Below are 19,390 nucleotides of genomic sequence, written 5' to 3'. Positions count from 1 at the left end.
AAAAACAGTGCCACGAGTGGTGGTAGCAAACACAAGATCCTCGTATTCAATTGCATCACAGTACACATCCGTGTATAGAAACTGATTTTTGAGCAATATCCATCCAGTCGAACCACGAAGGACGGCAACAAGCTTGTCGAAGATAGCAACAACTTGATAGTTCTTGTAATTCCAAAAGTGGTTGGGAACTTGACAAGTTGCTATCTTCAGTAGGTGACAGTCACCATGATCGTATTTGAACGTACGTAGATCATCTATGTGCTCAACCTCAGGGCACTCGGAGATTTTTGGAAGTGGAATCCGCTGACCAGTGTACACATTCACAAGTTCCCACTCGCAATTGTACCCAATATAAACAACCCAATCTCCATTTGTGCCAGCCCAGGACTTACCCTTAAGCGATGGCATCTTGACATCACACGTATCATTATCAAGCGGCATCAACTTGCACAAGGCAAGGCCTCCGTCGTCCGCGCCCATGCGAACAGGCTTATAGCGAAGAAGATAAGGGAGATCAAACCGCTCCTGGACCCTTGGGTTCCTTGTAATGATGTTATTAGTTGGGTCGAGAATGGGCTTGAACGAACCTGCCATGCTAGGCAAGGTGATGACATCGCACCGATCAATGAGTTCCCCCACCACGTCATCTTTCAGACCGGGGCAAGAATAACGGGGTCGTTTCCGGCTTGTTCCCTCCATGGAGAAGACGATCGAACAATGGCAGAAGGAAGGGTGAAGGCAAATGAAGGAGGGAGGAAGAGCGTGCGACAGCAGTTCGAAATCGGGAGGGAAAGGCGAAGAGTCGTTGGACGGTTGCCAGTTTGCCACGGTACACGAAGAGGCGCCCCGGCCTACACGTCCTTTCGGAAATTGTACAAAAGGACTCGCCGTCGTCTCACTGACATGTTGGAACGGGACCACATGTCAACGAAACATCGTGTGTAATTTCTCGTGCAAAATGCGATCTGGCCGCGTTGGCCTGAGGTGCCGCATTATTTCTCGACTTTATTTTTTTAATGGCGTGCCGTTCAGTTTTGAAGCACGACTAACTGGTATTGTTTGTAGAGAAAATATAAACTACTCTACCACTACTCCAACTCTAGTACTAGTAGTATAAAAAAGATATATAGGCTGGAGCTTCAGAGCTTTCTTGCTAAGGGCTGCACACTTGCTTCTCACACTATCACCCTCTCTCCAGATCTAAAAAAGATGGCCTCTCTCCCCCTCCTCACCGGTGGTCACAGATCCGCCAGGGAAGAAAAGGACGTGCAGTGTTGACGCACTCGTCGTCGGTGAGCGAGGTCACGCACTAACGAGAAGGTCGTCCTCTCAGACCTAGCGCCCGCGCGGGATGGCCTCCGTCCCCAAGCTCACTGTCGTAGTGCGTGTGGAGGACGATGACCACGAGCGAAGCCACTTCCCGCCGACCCTCAGGTATGCTACCTCTTTTCGAACCATACCCTTGTTCTATTGCCCCATCTGCCATGTCGCTGCATGTGGATCTTTTTCCACTCCACCATCTTCCCAATTAGCTATCCTCTGCTCTGCTGGTCACGCAGACGAAAACCTTAATTTGCACTATTGAAGGAAACCCTACTTCATGCAGACTAATCCATGTCTGGGTTGAATAAGGAAAGGAAGGGAGACTGTACTGTCCAAGAGAGTAGGCATCGAACCCGCATCTAGGTTGAGAAGGGGAAAATCAGTAGCTAAGGAACGAGTCTCGTGTCTCTTGGTTGAAGAAGGGTAGAAAGGCATGACAACGCAATAGAGAATGACCAGGTCGATCGGTTTGTTGTCCTCACATAGGAAAAAGGTGGCTAAACATAACAAAAATGGGACGTAATCCACATATGCTGCCTGGATATTTGTTGCTCTGGGCAACCATACCTCCCTCACCAGTCTATGCGTCTGTGGAGGTACATCGTACTGGTGCGCCCACTGTCCGAATGGGCCTCACATGCTCTTAGTCTAACTTTTTTGCTGTTAGTATAACGCCAGCAGTCAAGTCAAGCAATGCTACTGCTAAAGTGATGCCACATTTAACTAATGCCGCACTCAGTCTAATGCCACCGGTAAATTTAAGCAATGCCATTTAATGTCACTGGATTATTTCAGGGTTAGCTGTTGATTGTGAATGTATTAAAGATTTTTCAACTAAGGCATTCTAATGATGTTGCACAGCCAACATACCAACGATGAAACTTGTTACTACCTTCAGATTTTTGCACTGTTAATGCTTATAGATTACATACCTCACTTTCATGAGAAAAGTTAATTTTTTGTACAGTGTCACGAAAATGCCAAGGCACTGATGTCATTTTATTTTGGTTAAACAGCACAAAAAATTATGAAGACAAGAGGAAAGGTTAAGAGTGGGCACCTCCTCCTCCGGCTGTTCTCTTGATTCGTTCGATCAAGTTTTTATGTTTGATCGATTATCAAGATTAGGATAGCAATTTTTAAGGTCCCCCCGAGTTCGAAATGATATTTACCTTGGAGGTACATGGTTTGCAATTTTTTTATACTGTCATTAGTTAATAATGCTAGTTACCTTCACACTTTTGTGTTTGGTTTAATGCTCATGCACATCTAGTATACCAATGTTGAAACGTGTTACCTTTACATTTTTTATTGTTAATTCTTATAGAAATCTTCCAGTGCCAGAGTTTATTGAAATCTGTTCAGTAAAACCATTGTACCGTACCCTGTAATAAAATAACTACTCTACTATTGCACTAGCCACTGGATTAGTGTATATTTGTAGTATTCGAAATTTCGAATGGTGTTGCATTAGCGTATGGACATAAATAAAGGGTGGCAAGCTTTCCCAGATATGTGCTCAAGAAAACTACTACCTGTTTTTGTAAATACTAGTAGACGTTTGGGTACTTTAAACTGAACCGCAAAAACCTCTTATATTAAGGAACAGAGGGTGTAGAGTTCACTCAAATTATCCCAGTAAAGCTAGTCACACCTTTGTTAAAATTAATGTTCATTATGCTATCGGAGGAGGTCTGTAAGTTTGTCTCTAATGCCTGTCGACTACATACCTGACATCATGTTGTAATGTTAAGTCATTTCCTTTTGTACAATGTCACTGAATTGTCAAGGCGGTGATGGAATTTTATTTTAGTTGAACTGCACAAAATATGCTTAAAAGAAGAGGAAAGGTCAGGAATCGATCATTCTTTCAGAAAGAACTATATATGCCTTTCTGACATCAGCCTCTGTTGCCTTATTTATTCCTTCAAAAAGGTGGTTAGAAACAGTCTTGCTACCTTTTCCCATTAAGAAATTGAAATGCTTATATTTGTGAGTCTATGCTTCAACTAGTGCCACTTTTATAGTAATCACACTTTCAATATCTATGCAAACAGGGATGCTCGAGTTTAGTGGAACTGCACAAAAAGTCCAACTGGTTCAACATTAGGAGCATGTTTTCTCCCAAACCTTTATATCCAATTGGTGGCACTATGAGCTGTTCATTAAGAAGGTACATGGTTTGCTACTATCTTGCTACTCTTTTTGTACTGTCATTAGATAGTAATACTAGTGGTTTGTATGTGAATTTATTGGGAGGGTGGACCTACATTGGAGGTGCAGGACATGATTCAATGACTGGATGCTCAATTTCGTTGTATCGATTTCACCTCTTCCATCACTGTGAACATGGATATCCTTGGTCTGATGAAGAATAGGCGCTATATTTCTGCTCTGAACAAGCAAATCAATTCACTATGAAATTGTCCAGGGCAAAACATGACTGTATCAAATTGTCCAGTGCAAAACATGACAGATTTAAGCGCAAGAGACATGTTTAAACCGAAAATACAAGGTGGGGTATATGTTTACTAGCTGCTTGATATTTGTGCAGACAGAGATGTCTGCCCGTTGCTATTTAGCAAACACACAAAATGACGGCAATTTTGGTTGAACTGCACAAGAGAATAGTATAGTCACTGCATGCAGTGCCATTTGAAAATAGACACAGAAAGATTGGATAGTCACTTCATGGACTGCAGAAAAGTAGTACTGTACAATTTATTGGCCAACACTAGGTGCTTCATTGCTTTGTTCTGATTATACAATGGGCATCATTTTGCCTAAGTTAAAGTTTGTATTCCGAAAATAGTCTCGCCGTGTGATCAAGAGAAGACCAAATCATATTGCAGTGGATGTTCCTCCATCATGTGTGGTTCATTCCCATGGTTCCAGCTGTTGGTGAATTGTAGACTTCACAAACAAATTTGTCATTCAGTCTGTACTGAATGTTGGCCAAGAGAAGCATCCATGTTAGTAGGAAGAACATATGTTTTTTCTAGATCTTTGCTTTTGGAGCTACATATTTGTATATGATCTGTGAATCATTGAGATGCATTAACATGTTGATCTTATGTATGGGAATCATACTAGTTGGTTTTAGTGTTGGCTGATCTTTGCTTTTGGAACTACATATTTGTATATGATCTGTGAATCATTGAGATGCATTAACAGTTCCTTATATCTGTTCGCTCAGTGTTTACAAGTTACCGATCGATCACTAGCTAGCCTACTAATGCGCTCCTGGCTGTTTTAGTTGCGATGCAAGATCCGAAGTGGCAGTTTTTTTGAATAGAAATGCCTACCTCTGAAGAAACTGACAAGCTGCTCTGAAGAAAATGCCATGCGAATCTAAAGAAACTGCTAGCAAAAACGTTCGCAAATGCCTTATCTCCTAGCTAAAGTTCATCAATTAATGCCCTCGGCTGCGACTCGTTGCATGCTGCTCCGCATACTGGCTGCAAGCGATTTTGAGTGCCCGCATGCAGCCGGACTTAATTAAGGCAGCTAACTGATGCGAAAAAAGATGCGCTTTAATTGTTGCGGGCCTTTTAAATCCGTGGAATCATTATTGACAAGGAGGGAGATGATTCGAGTGCACTCGTTTGACCGTAAGGCCAGCGTGCGACCCAGCACGGACGGGACGGGACGACACAGTCAGAATTTCAGTTTCTCTAGCTTTCCACGGCAAGCTGGCGCGCTAAGCCATGCCTGCTTCATTATGCATTGAATTCCGATGACCGTCACGCTACCTTTCGCTTATAAGTATTGTTTCTCGGCCTTCTATGGTGGTACCGTGGCCCAACTCGCCCTATCCTCATAAGCCCCCACTGGCCCGACGTTGCTCGCCACTTGTCCTCGCTCTCGCCACGTCCGCCATGCCCCCGCCCGTCCGCGATAGGCGTGGCCGGAGGCGGTCACCGTCGGAACTAGTGTTCGGTTTTTCACCGGAAGGCAGACGGAGGGAGGAGGCATTCTATCGGTCTTTAGATGGCAATGCGGAGATCGAGGACTTGTTGGAGCGCGACCGCCTGGTGGAGGAGCAGGAGTTGTTGGAGCGCGACCGCTTGGCGGATGAGCAGCGTATCGCCGATTTGCGCCGCCAGCGGGACATGGAGCAGCAGCGCACCGACGCTCTGAGTCGCGAGCAGAGCGCCCGCACGTGGGCCGACTACGTGGAGGCCGGCGCCCGGCAAATAGCCCCGGAGGCTGTCGGGCACGCACGCGTTCACGACGCCAATTTTTACTACCAGCTCGTCAAGTGGGTTTCCCGCTTAGAAGCCGAAGCTTCGGTGGACCACGCCGGCATGGAAAGGGCCAACGCGCGCGAGCAACGCGCCCTATCGCACCTCTGGCAAGTCCGAGGCGAGGCGGAGGACGCCGATGCCGGCATTTAGCGTGTACCTCAGATGGCGGCCGGCATCGTCTAGTTAGCTAAGAGTAATTTAGTACTTGTACGCTACTAGAGTATTAGTGGAAGTAGATAGTTAACTTGGCTATGATGGTTGTCAAAGTGGAAGTTCAGTACTCTATATGTGGATCAGACCTGTTACTTTGCTCTGAATGTTGAACTTTCCGTTTGAACATATGGAATGGGCTGTTATTTTTTTAAATGGGTTGTATTTGACCTCCACGGGTTTAGAGGCTGACTTGTGTGCCTACCAAGTTGACACGTACTCAACCAGGAGATGATTGTACGTGAAGAGGATGACAGCAGGGACCCGCCAAGGTCATGGCAGTACGCAAGCAAAGTGCCTCCTTATTTCAATCCAATAAAAAATGGCTCCTCGTAATGGATTTCTGACATCTGGGTCCCATGCCATTGTCAACGTAATCAATAAACAAGAGAGTTGCACAACGAGTGGCTGACATCAGGGACCTAGCAGCTCGCCCAGTTATTTTTGTTTTGGGTTAATTTGATAAATGCCACTCCAAATCTGGTGTTTCTAAGAAATGCCATTGCAATTTCCAAACTTTGAGAAGTGCAATTTCATGCCATCCCCAGTGGCATTTTTCGAAGTCTGGAGTGGCGTTTTTCAAAGTTTGCAAATTGCAGTGGCATTTTCCAAAGTTTGCAAAAATTGCAGTGGCATTTTTCAAAGTTTGGAAATTGCAGTGGCATTTTTATGAATCACCATATTTGTTGTGGCATTTATCTAATTTGTTTTTGAGACGGAAGCAGGGTGTCAACTGGGTTGTGCGGGGCACTCTGGCATGTCTAGACAACCTTCTCTTTTATGTTTACCACACACCAGCCCAGTAGTTTTTTTTCTTTCTGAAAATGGCTAGCCCAGTTTTTTTTGTGATTTGCCAAGTAAGTCGCTTTGTCAGGCCTATTGGGCTGCAAATCTTTCAAGACGAGGAGAGCTTCATTCGGCTGGGCGAGAAAATGGCCTATTAGTAATGAGAAATGGGCTGTACATTTTTAAAACACATCAAATCGGCAATTACTTTCAAATTTCTTTTTTATTTCAAGATTTTAAATTGCATTAATTTTTATGCATGGACAATTTGTTGGATTTTATATTGATATACATATATTTTTAAAATCAGTTTGAATGTGACTCGAAATTTCGGGATTAAAAATAGTTCGGACCGCACCGAAATATGCAACATTTTGTATAATTTTTTAACCGTGGCCACAATATGGGATGTAATGCTAACAAAAAGAATACGGGCTCCAAAAAAACCTTCAGAATTAGCAAATGGGCAACAAATTATTAGAAATAATGGCAGATGGGTTGTATGCTGTTTTCCACATATTTGAGGCTTTCCTAAAAAAAGGTTGACGCACAAGCAGTGACTGTTGGATGTCCATCCAACAGCCGTCGTGCTTCTTCAATCTCTGCTCTTCCTGCTCCAGCCGCTCAAACAAGCACCGGCGGGACTGCCTGCTCCCTCCTCCCCACGGCCGGCTGTGCTGCCGCGTAGGCTTCACTGCCCCACCGTACTCCCATCGCTGGCCTAGCCATCCCTCTACTCACCCACACCTGTTGTTATTCTCCGGCGACGGCAGACGAACCAGTAAACGCTCGTATAGTCGTACTCCCCTCCGCGTGGGAAACAACTGCCGAGTCTTCCCTACCTCCATGTCGGTCCCTTCCTAGGCCTCGCCGTCGTCCACCGCCCTGGTGCTCCCGGCGCGGCCTGGTCAACGTGGTCAACGACTGACATGCATCTGAAGTGGACTGTACGTGGAGAGGCTGACAGCTGGGTCCACGGCCGCACGCAAGGAAATTCCTCCTTATTACGTGCAAAATAATGATTCCTCTGCCTGACATCTAGGACCCACCGAAAGGGCCTCTGTATTTCCCGAAAAAATGTTACCGCCACTGACAGCTCGGACCCACCAGCTATATCTTCGCACGCAAGGAAGTGCGTCCTTATTACGCACAAAAAAATGAATACTCCCCCTGCTAGCTGGGACCCAGTATAGTGGCAGGCTGATTTGTGGGCCTACTAAGTTGACGGGACGGAGGGCTTTGTCAACTTAGTCAATATGCACGATTCTAGCTCCAGTGACCGTATGATGTCCATCCAACGGCCGTAGTGCTTCTTCAACCTCTGGTCTTGTTGCTCTAGCCGCCCAAAGCAGCGCCGGTCGTGCCGCATGCTCCTGCCTCCCGTGGCTGGCTGTGCTGCCGCGGAGAACTCACCGCCCCCTACTATTCCCACCGCTGGCCAAGCCCTGCGGCGACGACAACCTCACACCGCAGCCGAACCAGTGAACCCTCATACTCCTCTCCGCGCGGGCTTCCACTGCCGCGTCTTCCCCGGCTCCGTGTCATCCCCTTCCTAGGCCTCGCCGTCGTCCACCGCCCTGGTGCTCTCGGCGCGGCGTGGTCAACGTGGTCAAGGAACGGCTTCCGTCGGACGTGGACTGTACATGGAGAGGCTGACAGCTGGGTCCACAGCCGCAGCAAGGAAGTGCCTCCTTATTACGCGGAAAATAATTATTCCTCCACCTGACAGCGGGGACCCACCGGACGGGCCACCGTATTTTGCAAAAAAAATGTTTCCCCCTGACTGCGGGGACCCACCACCTACATCTTCGCACGCAAGGAAGTGCGTCCGGGCAAAAAAAACGATTCGCCCCCTGACTGCTGGGACCCACCAGCTACATCTTCGCAGGCAAGGAAGTGCCTGACAGTCGGGACCCACCTGGTCGAAGCGTACGTAGCATTGTCATTCTGGTCGCGAACGTGTACGTACATACTGATCGATGTAGAGGCGCACACGTGTCGTAGTAGAGGCGCGCACGTAGCATGTACACGTACGTACAGCGGCCAGTGAGCAAGAAAGAAAATACGGCCACGTACGTACATACGGGCAGGGTCTCGAACGCCTACTCGCGCATACGTACGGCCAAGGCTCGTGTACATGGCTGGGTTGGAACGGAGAAACAGCGTCGTCGTCGTGTTCATGGGGAGCCAACCGGCTGGGTCGGAACGGAATGCGTCGTCGTGTTCATCGGGAGGCTTGGACGGAACAACCGATGGAAACGAGGCCTGGCGTACCGCAGAACGGAGGGAACGGCCTTGTGTTTGACCGGCCACGTTTGAAATGGGATCCTGTTCATCGGAAGGGGTCTGGCGTACCGCAAAACGGAGGAAACGGACCACCTATGGTCGAAACGGGGGTCCTGTTGATCGGGAGGGGTGTGGCGTACCGCAAAACGGAGGAAACGGACTTGTGTTGGAGCGCTACGGTCGAAACGGGGGTCCTGTTCATCGGGAGGGGTGTGGCGTACCGCAAAACGGGACTCCACAGGACACTGTTCATCTCCACCATCGACCCCCTCCAGCCTCCACGGGCTACTGTTCATCCACCATCGACCTCCTCCAGCCTCCACCTGCGACTGTTCATCCACGGGCTCCTGTTCATCCAGCCTCCACCACGCGCTACTCCACTGGCTACTGTTCAACCAGCCCTCTCCACGGGCTCCTGTTCAACCACCCCTCCACGGGCTACTATTCATCCAGCCCTCCACCGTCTACTGTTCATTCTGCCCTCCACGGGGTGGTCCTGTTCATCCTGCCCTCCACGGGGTCCTGTTCATCCAGCCCCAACCGGCTCGATCGATCGGGGTCCTGTTCATCCAGAGGCAACACCACGGGGTCCTGTTCATCCACCCCCACCGGGAACTGTTCATCCAAACCCCCCAGCAACGCTCACTGTTCATCCAGAGGCAGCATCGATCGGCTTCAGTTAGCAGCAGTAGCGAAGGAATCGCTCGATCGGGTTCAGTTAACAGCCATCGATCGATCGCTCGGGTTCAGTAACGCGTAGCCTGCTGTGCAATCACTCGGGTTCAGTTAGAGCCCAACGCCTCGCTCGGGTTCAGTTAGAGCCAACGCCTCGCACACACGAGCGTACGTGTACGAGTGAAACGCGCATCGCTCGGCCCCCGACCTCCCACCGTAACCGGGAACTCCCCGAAATTTTCCTCACCCTCGCTTCTACCACGGTTTTTTCCGTCATGGACGGCCCAAAGAATGTCATGCAGCTGCGTCTCCGGCCCGCCCAGGAAGAAAAGCCCATTTTCTGTCATGATTTTTTGTCATAGAAGTTGGAGCCCACCACATCTATGATGATACCGGGTTTTGTCACAATTATCGTCATAGAAGTGTCATATGTATGACAGAAAAAAAATTCGTTCAGCCCAAAATGTCACAGATGTGTCTTTTTTTTGTAGTGGTAGTAGAGGCCGTTGCCGCTGGATGAACAGGACCCCGATCGATCGAGCCGGTGGATGAACAGGACCCCGTGGAGGGCCGGATGAACAGGACCCCGTGGAGGGCTGGTTGAACAGTAGCTGGTGGAGGGCTGGTTGAACAGTAGCCGGTGGAGGGCTGGATGAATAGTAGCCCGTGGAGGGGTGGTGGAACAGGACCGCGTGGAGAGGGATGGTTGAATAGTAGCCGGTGGAGGAGCATGCAGTGGAAGCTGGATCAACAGGAGCCCGTTGATGAACAGTCGCAGGTGGAGGCTGGAGGAGGTCGACGGTGCATGAACAGTAGCCCGTGGAGGCAGTCGACGGTGGAGATGAACAGTAGCCCGTGGAGTCCCATTTTGCGGTAAGCCACACCCCTCCCGATGAACAGGACCCACGTTTCAACCGTAGCACTTCAACACAAGTTTGTTTCCTCCGTTTTGCGGTATGCCACACCCCTCCCGATCAACAGGACCCCGTTTCCACCATAGGAGGTCTGTTTCCTCCGTTTTGGGGTACACCAGACCCCTCCCGGTGAACAGGATCCCGTTTCGACCGTGGCCGGTCAAACACATGGCTGTTTCCTCCGTTCTGCGGTACGCCAGGCCTCGTTTCCATCGGCTGTTCCGTCCAAGCCGGTTGGCTCCCGATGAACAGCACACGTTCTGTTGCCTCCCGATGAACACGACACATTCCGTTGCCTCCCCATGAACACGACGACGACGCAATTTCTCTGTTTCGACCCAGCCATGTACACGAGCCCTGGCCGTACGTATGCGTGAGTAGGCGTTCGAGACCCCGCCCGTATGTACGCACATGGCCGTATTTACTTTCTTGCACCCTGGCCGCTGTACATACGTGTACATGCTACATGCACGCCTCTACTACGACACACGTGCGCGCCTCGACTACGACACGTGCGCGCCTCTACTACGACACGTGCGCGCCTCTACATCGACCAGTATGTACGTACACGTTCGCGACCAGAATGACAACGCTACGTACGCTTTGACCAGGTGGGTCCCGACTGTCAGGCACTTTCTTGCGTGCGAAGATGTAGCTGGTGGGTCCCAGCAGTCAGGGGGGCGAATCTTTTTTTTGCTCGTAATATGGACGCACTTCCTTGCATGCGAAGATGTAGCTGGTGGGTCCTAGAAGTCAGGGGAGAAAACATTATTTTTCAGGGTAAAAAGGATGCAGTTGCACGCATGCGTCCATGCGCGTGGTGCGTCCCCACTGTCAGCCTCTCACGTATAGTCATATTCCGATGACTCTCGGTTGTTGACCACGTTGACCACTGATAACCCACAAGTATAGGGGATTGCAATAGTTTTCGAGGGTAGAGTATTCAACCCAAATTTATTGATTTGACACAAGGGGAGCCAAAGAATATTCTTGAGTATTTGCAGTTGAGTTGTCAATTCAACCACACCTGGATAACTTAGTATCTGCAGCAGAGTGTTTAGTAGCAAAGTAGAATGGAAGTAACGGTAACAGTAGCAAAAGTAATATTTCTGGGTTTTGTAGTGATTGTAACAGTAGCAACGGAAAAGTAAATAAGCGAAGACCAATATGTGATGGAGAATTATGCCGGATGCGGTTCATCATGTAACAGTCATAACATAGGGTGACACAGAACTAGCTCCAATTCATCAATGTAATGTAGGCATGTATTCCGAATACGTGCTTATGGAAAAGAACTTGCATGACATCTTTTGTCCTACCCTCCCGTCGCAGCGAGGTCCTAGCGGAAACTAAGGGATATTAAGGCCACCTTTTAATAGAGTACCGGACCAAAGGATTAACACATAGTGAATACATGAACTCCTCAAACTACGGTCATCACAGGGAGTGGTCCCGATTATTGTCACTTCGGGGTTGCCGGATCATAACACATAGTAGGTCACTATAGACTTGCAAGATAGGATCAAGAACTCACATATATTCATGAAAACATAATAGGTTCATATCTAAAATCATGGCACTCGGGCCCTAGTGACAAGCATTAAGCATAGCAAAGTCATAGCAACATCAATGTCAGAACATAGTGGATACTAGGGATCAAACCCTAACAAAACTAACTCGATTACATGATAAATCTCATCCAACCCATCACCGTCCAGCAAACCTACGATGGAATTACTCACGCATGGTGGTGAGCATCATGAAATTGGTCATGGAGGATGGTTGATGATGACGATGGCGACGGATTCCCCTCTCCGGAGCCCCGAATGGACTCCAGATCAGCCCTCCCGAGAGATTTTAGGGCTTGGCGGCGGCTCCGTATCGTAAAACGCGATGAATCTTTCTCTCTGATTTTTCTCTCCCCGAACACGAATATATGGAGTTGGAGTTGAGGTCGGTGGAGTTCCAGGGGGCCCACGAGGCAGGGGCGCGCCGCCCACCCTCGTGGCAAGGGTGTGGGCCCCCTGGCCTTGATTCTTTCACCAGTATTTTTTATTATTTCCAAAAATAATCTCCGTGGAGTTTCAGGTCATTCCGAGAACTTTTGTTTCTGCACATAAATAACACCATGGCAATTCTGCTGAAAACAGTGTCAGTCCGGGTTAGTTTCTTTCAAATCATGCAAGTTAGAGTCCAAAACAAGGGCAAACGTGATTGGAAAAGTAGCTACGACAGAGACGTATCAACTCCCCCAAGCTTAAACCTTTGCTTGTCCTCAACCAATTCAGTTGATAAATTGAAAGTGATAAAGAAAAACTTTTACAAACTCTGTTTACTCTTGTTGTTGTAAATATGTAAAGCCAGCATTCAAGTTTTCAGGAAAGATTATGACTAACCACATTCACAATAACATTTAGGTCTCATGTTTACTCATATCAATGGCATAATCAACTAGCGAGCAATAATAATAAATCTCGGATGACAACACTTTCTCAAAACAATCATGATATGATATAACAAGATGGTATCTCGTTAGCCCTTTCTGAGACCGCAAAACATAAATGCAGAGCACCTTTAAAGATCAAGGACTGACTAGACATTGTAGTTCATGGTAAAAGAGATCTAGTCATAGTCATACCCAATATAAATTAATAGTAATGGATGCAAATGACAGCGGTGCTCTCCAGCTGGTGCTTTTTAATAAGAGGGTGATGACTCAACATAAAAGTAAATAGATAGGCCCTTCGCAGAGGGAAGCAGGGATTTGTAGAGGTCCCAGAGCTCGATTTTGAAATAGAGATAAATAATATTTTGAGCGGCATGCTTTCATTGTCAACATAACAACCAAGAGATGGCAATATCTTCCATGCTACACACATTATAGGCGGTTCCCAAACAGAATGGTAAAGTTTATACCCCCCCTCCACCAACAAGCATCAATTCATGGCTTGCTCGAAACAACGAGTGCCTCCAACTAACAACAGTCCCGGGGGAGTTTTGTTTGCAATTATTTTGATTTGATTTGCATAAAGCATGGGACTAGGCATCCCGGTGACCAGCCATTTTCTCGTGAGTGAGGAGCGGAGTCCACTTCTCTTGAGAATAACCCACCTAACATTGAAGAACGCACAACCCTAGTTGATACATGAGCTATTCGAGCATACAAAACAGAATTTCATTTGAAGGTTTAGAGTTTGGCACATACAAATTTACTTGGAACGACAGGTAGATACCGCATATAGGAAGGTATAGTGGACTCATATGGCATAACTTTGGGGTTTAAGGGATTGGATGCACAAGCAGTATTCCCGCTTAGTACAAGTGAAGGCTAGCAAAAGACTGGGAAGCGACCAACTAGAGAGCGACAACAGTCATGAACATGCATTAAAATTAATAAACATTGAGTGCAAGCATGAGTAGGATATAATCCACCATGAACATAAATATCGTGAAGGCTATGTTGATTTGTTTCAACTACATGTGTGAACATGTGCCAAGTCAAGTCACTTGAATCATTCAAAGGAGGATACCACCCCATCATACCACATCACAACCATTTTAATAGCATGTTGGCACGCAAGGTAAACCATTATAAGCTCCTAGCTAATTAAGCATGGCATAAGTAACTACAATCTCTAATTGTCATTGCAAACATGTTTATTCATAACAGGCTGAATCAGGAACGATGAACTAATCATATTTACAAAAACAAGAGAGGTCGAGTTCATACCAGCTTCTCTCATCCCAATCAGTCCATCACATATCATCATAATTGCCTTCCACTTGCACGACCGAATGATGTGAATAATAATAATATTGCGCGTGCATTGGACTAAGCTGGAATCTGCGAGCATTCAATAAACAGGAGAAGACAAGGCAATATGGGCTCTTGGTTAAATCAACAATAATGCATATAAGAGCCACTTCAACAATTTAATTATGGTCTTCTCCTATCGACCCCCAAAGAAAATAAAATAAATAAAACTATTTACACGGGAAAGCTCCCAACAAGCAAAAGATGAACAAGAAATCTTTTTGGGTTTTCTTTTAATTATTACTACTACAGCAAGAAAGGTAAACTAATTAAAAGCTACAACTAATTTTTTTGGGTTTTTCTTAAAGTTTATCAAACACACAAGAAGAAAGCATAAAAAAGAAAAATAAACTAGCATGGATATTACAGTGAAAGAGTATGAGCACCGACATCTAGGAATGAGTGTGTAAACATGAATGTAATGTTGGTGAGAAATACGTACTCCCCCAAGCTTAGGCTTTTGGCCTAAGTTGGTTTATTGCCACAGATGGCCTGGCAGATATCCAAAGTTATAGTTGGGGTCGTACTGCGAAGAAGACGCCTCTGATTGCCACTGGTTGGCAATCATCTCCGAATCCCACTGGTAATTAGACTGTCGTGGAGGATCAAATTGTGGTTCCGGCTCTGGCTCTGTGGCTGATGTAGGGTTCCGGTAGGCGTGAATGGCCACCAGCGGAACGAGATACTGGCCTGCAGATAAATCAAACAAGGAAGGAGCAGGCAAGGTAATAGTCTCAGGGTGATGTTTATCAAAGAACAATTTGTATTTAAGCGCCCTTTCCCTATTCTTAACAATAAAATCATGCGCTACCATACTCTTATAATCTAAATAAACAGTAGGCAGCAATTTTTCTTCTTTTTCATAGTGCCTAATAGGTATGTTATAGTGTGCAGCAAGGCGTGAAGCATAGACACCTCCAAAGATGGGGCCCTTTGTACGGTTCAGACTTAACCGTTTGGCAATAATAGCGCCCATACTAACAGAGTCATCACGGAATAAAGCATGGAACAAAATAATAATATCAAGAACACTAAGGTTTCCACAGTTTCCGCGACCAATTAAGCAATGACTAGCAAATATTGCAAAGTAGCATAAAACAGGAAAATGTATGCTAGTGATTCTTGCATCGGAAACCTTCCTAGTTTCCCATACAGTACTGGTATCAATAAACCCGTCCACATTTCTACGATGTGGTTCCTCTAAGCTACCCTCGAAAGGTATTTTGCAAACCCTGCGAAATTCATATAGTGACATCTTCTTAACCACATCATATAAATGAAACTCTACTGAAGGAGGTGATTCCTTAGGATAATAGTAGAAGTTTTGCACAAAAGTATTGGTGAGTAAGAGATACTGTTCGTGTTGGTCGCGGACGAAGTCGGTGAGGCCTGCATTCTCAGCCAATTCATAAAAATCGTCATAAATCCCGGCTGCTCTCAAGAAATCATCGGAAGGCCATTCACATGGCCGAACCTCCGCGGTGCGAGGCAGATTATATTTGGGCCTCTCTGCTTCTTCACTTTGATTTTCATTCGAGCTTCGGCTCGATGTGCCCCTCAAAAATCTCTTCATTATTTTCTGAAAATTTCTGAAATTTTTAGTAACTCCAAATAAAAGTGAACCAAACTCAAAAAAATTGATAGCAACTACTCATACAAGTGTCTAGAGCCTATATCATGCATTAGAACTACTTAGAACCATATAAATTTGACATGCAAGCTCAAGAACATGGTCACCTAGGCAACACAAATTTGCAATGAATAAAGCACTAGAACAAAAACTAATTGGACTATTGGAGGAGTCACATACCAAGGAACAATCCCCCAAAGCAGTTTTGTGAGAGGTGCTTTGAGCAAGGAGATCGAAAATCACAGCAAAATGAGCTAGAACTCGTGCTTGAGCTGGTTTGTGATTTTTTTGGGAGGAAGAAGAAGTGTGTGGGTGCAGGAATAAGTGGAGGGGAGCCACCATGGGCCCACGAGGCAGGGGGCGCGCCCAGGGGGTGGGCGCGCCCTGGACCCTCGTGGCCAGGTGCTTGCTCTCCCTGATGTGTTCTCAGTGCCAGATATTCTCAAATATTCCAGAAAAAATCATATTAAATTGGCAGGGCATTTGGAAAACTTTTATTTTCGGATTTTTTTATATTGCACAGATAATTTAGAAAACTGACAGAAAATACTATTTTTACTTTATTTCAACTAAATAACAGAAAGTAAAAGGAGGGTACAGAAGGTTGTGCTTTCTAACTTCATCCATCTCATGCTCATCAAAAGGAATCCACTAACAAGGTTGATCAAGTCTTGTTAACAAACTCATTTCGAGTAACATGAAACCGTTGAAATTTCGAATAACACTATGTTACCTCAACGGGGATATGCACATCCCCAATAATAAGAATATCATATTTCTTCTTGACCGTAGGAAGAGGAAATTCAAAACCTCCAAAAATAATCGATGGAATTTTTCCAATAGAATTGATACTGTGGACTTGAGGTTGTTTCCTCGGAAAGTGTACCGTATGCTCATTACCATTAACATGAAAAGTGACATTGCCTTTGTTGCAATCAATAACAGCCCCTGGTGTGTTCAAAAAGGGTCTTCCAAGAATAATAGACATACTATCGTCCTCGGGAATATCAAGAATAACAAAGTCCGTTAAAATAGTAATGTGTGCAACCACAACAGGCACATCCTCACAAATACCGACAGGTATAGTAGTTGATTTATCAGCCATTTGCAAAGATATTTCAGTAGGTGTCAACTTATTCAAATCAAGTCTACGATATAAAGAGAGAGGCATAACACTAACACGGGCTCCAAGATCACATAAAGCAGTTCTAACATAATTTCTTTTAATGGATCATGGTACAGTTGGTACTCCTGGATCTCCATGTTTCTTTGGTGTTCCACCCTTAAAAGTATAACTAGCAAGCATGGTGGAAATTTCAGCTTCCGGTATCTTTCTTTTATTAGTAACAATTTCTTTCATATACTTAGCATAAGGATTCATTTTGAGCATATCAGTCAAACGCATACGCAAAAATATAGGTCTAATCATTTCAGCAAAGCGCTCAAAATCCTCATCATCCTTTTTCTTGGATGGTTTAGGAGGAAAAGGCATGGGTTTCTGAACCCAAGGTTCTCTTTCCTTACCGTGTTTCCTAGCAACAAAGTCTCTCTTATCAAGATCAACAGCAGGTTCAATTTCTATATCATTGTCATTGCTAGGTTGAGCATCAGCATGAACATCATCATTAACATTATCACTAGGTTCATGTTCATTACCAGATTGTGTTTCAGCATTAGAAATCGAAATATCATTTGGATTCTCAGGTGTTTCTACAATAGGTTCACTAGAAGCACGCAGAGTTCTATCATTTTTCTTTTTCTTTCTTTTAGAAGGACTAGGTGCATCAATATTATTTCTCTGAGAGTCCTGCTCAATTCTCTTAGGAAGGCCTTCAGGATACAAAGGTTCCTGAGTCATTTTACCAGTTCTAGTAGCCACTCTAATAGCAAAATCATTTTTCTTATTATTTAATTCAATGAGCAAATCATTTTGAGATTTAAGTACTTGTTCTACTTGAGTGGTAACCATAGAAGCATGTTTACTAATGAGTTTAAGTTCACCTTTAACTCTAGACATATAATCACCCAAGTGTGCAATCATATAAGCATTTTGTTTTACTTGTCTACCAAAATAAGCATTAAAGTTTTCTTGCTTAACCACAAAATCATCAAACTCATCTAAGCATTGGCTAGGAAATTTAGTAGGAGGGATTTCAGCTTTATCATATCTATAGAGAGAATTTACCTTTACTACCTGTGTCGGGTTATCAAGACCATGAGTTTCTTCAATAGGTGATAGATTAAGACCATATGTTTCTTCAACGGGCGGTAAATTAAGATGATGTATTTCTTCAATAGGAGTAAATTCTTAACATCTTCAGCTTTAATACCTTTTTCCTTCATAGATTTCTTTGCCTCTTGCATATCTTCAGGACTGAGAAATAGAACACCCCTTTTCTTCGGAGTTGGCTTAGGAGTTGGTTCAGGAAGTGTCCAATTATTTTCATTGGTCAACATATTATTCAATAGAATTTCAGCTTCATCTGGTGTTCTTTCCCTGAAAACAGAACCAGCACAACTATCCAGGTGGTCTCTGGAAGCATCGGTTAGTCCATTATAAAAGATATCAAGTTTTTCATTTTTCTTGAGAGGATGATCAGGCAAAGCATTAAGTAATTGTAGAAGCCTCCCCCAAGCTTGTGGGAGACTCTCTTCTTCAATTTGCACAAAATTATATATATCCCTTAAAGCAGCTTGTTTCTTATGAGCATGGAAATATTTAGTAGAGAAGTAATAAATCATATCCTGGGGACTACGCACACAACCAGGATCAAGAGAGTTAAACCATATCTTAGCATCACCCAGCCACTAGTTCGTATCACGCTATGGTTGAGGGACCTTCTAATGAGAACGGAAATATTTTAAGGATATAAAAGTAGTGAGTTCTCTCATCATTAGTGAACATGGTGGCTATATCATTTAATTTAGGAAGATGTGCCACAACAGTTTCAGATTCATACCATAAAAAGGATCAGATTCAACCAAAGTAATTATATCGGGATCAATAGAGAATTAATAATCCTTATCAGTAACAAAGATAGGTGAAGTAGCATAAGCAGGATCATATTTCATTCTAGCATTCAGAGTTTTTTGTTTAAGCTTAGCTAATAATTTCTTAAGATCACTTCTATCATTGCAAGCAAGAAAGTCTCTAGTAGTTTCTTCATCCATAACATAGCCCTCAGGCACAACAGGCAATTCATATTTATTGGGACAGCCTTCATCATCACTTTCATCAATATTATCAGTTTCAATAATTTCATTCTCTCTAGCCCTAGCAAGTTGTTCATCGAGAAATTCACCAAGTGGCACAGTAGTATCAAGCATAGAAGTAGTTTCATCATAAGTATCATGCATAGCAGAAGTGGCATCATCAATAACATGCGACATATCAGAATTAATAGCAGAAGCAGGTTTAGGTGTCGCAAGCTTACTCAAAACAGAAGGTGAATCAAGTGCCGAGCTAGATGGGAGTTCCTTACCTCCCCTCGTAGTTGGGGGATAA

This window comes from Aegilops tauschii, chromosome 4 (assembly GCF_002575655.3).
Source record: "Aegilops tauschii subsp. strangulata cultivar AL8/78 chromosome 4, Aet v6.0, whole genome shotgun sequence".
In the NCBI taxonomy this organism is placed as follows: Eukaryota; Viridiplantae; Streptophyta; class Magnoliopsida; order Poales; family Poaceae; genus Aegilops; species Aegilops tauschii.
Note: the sequence above shows the minus strand (reverse complement) of the source record.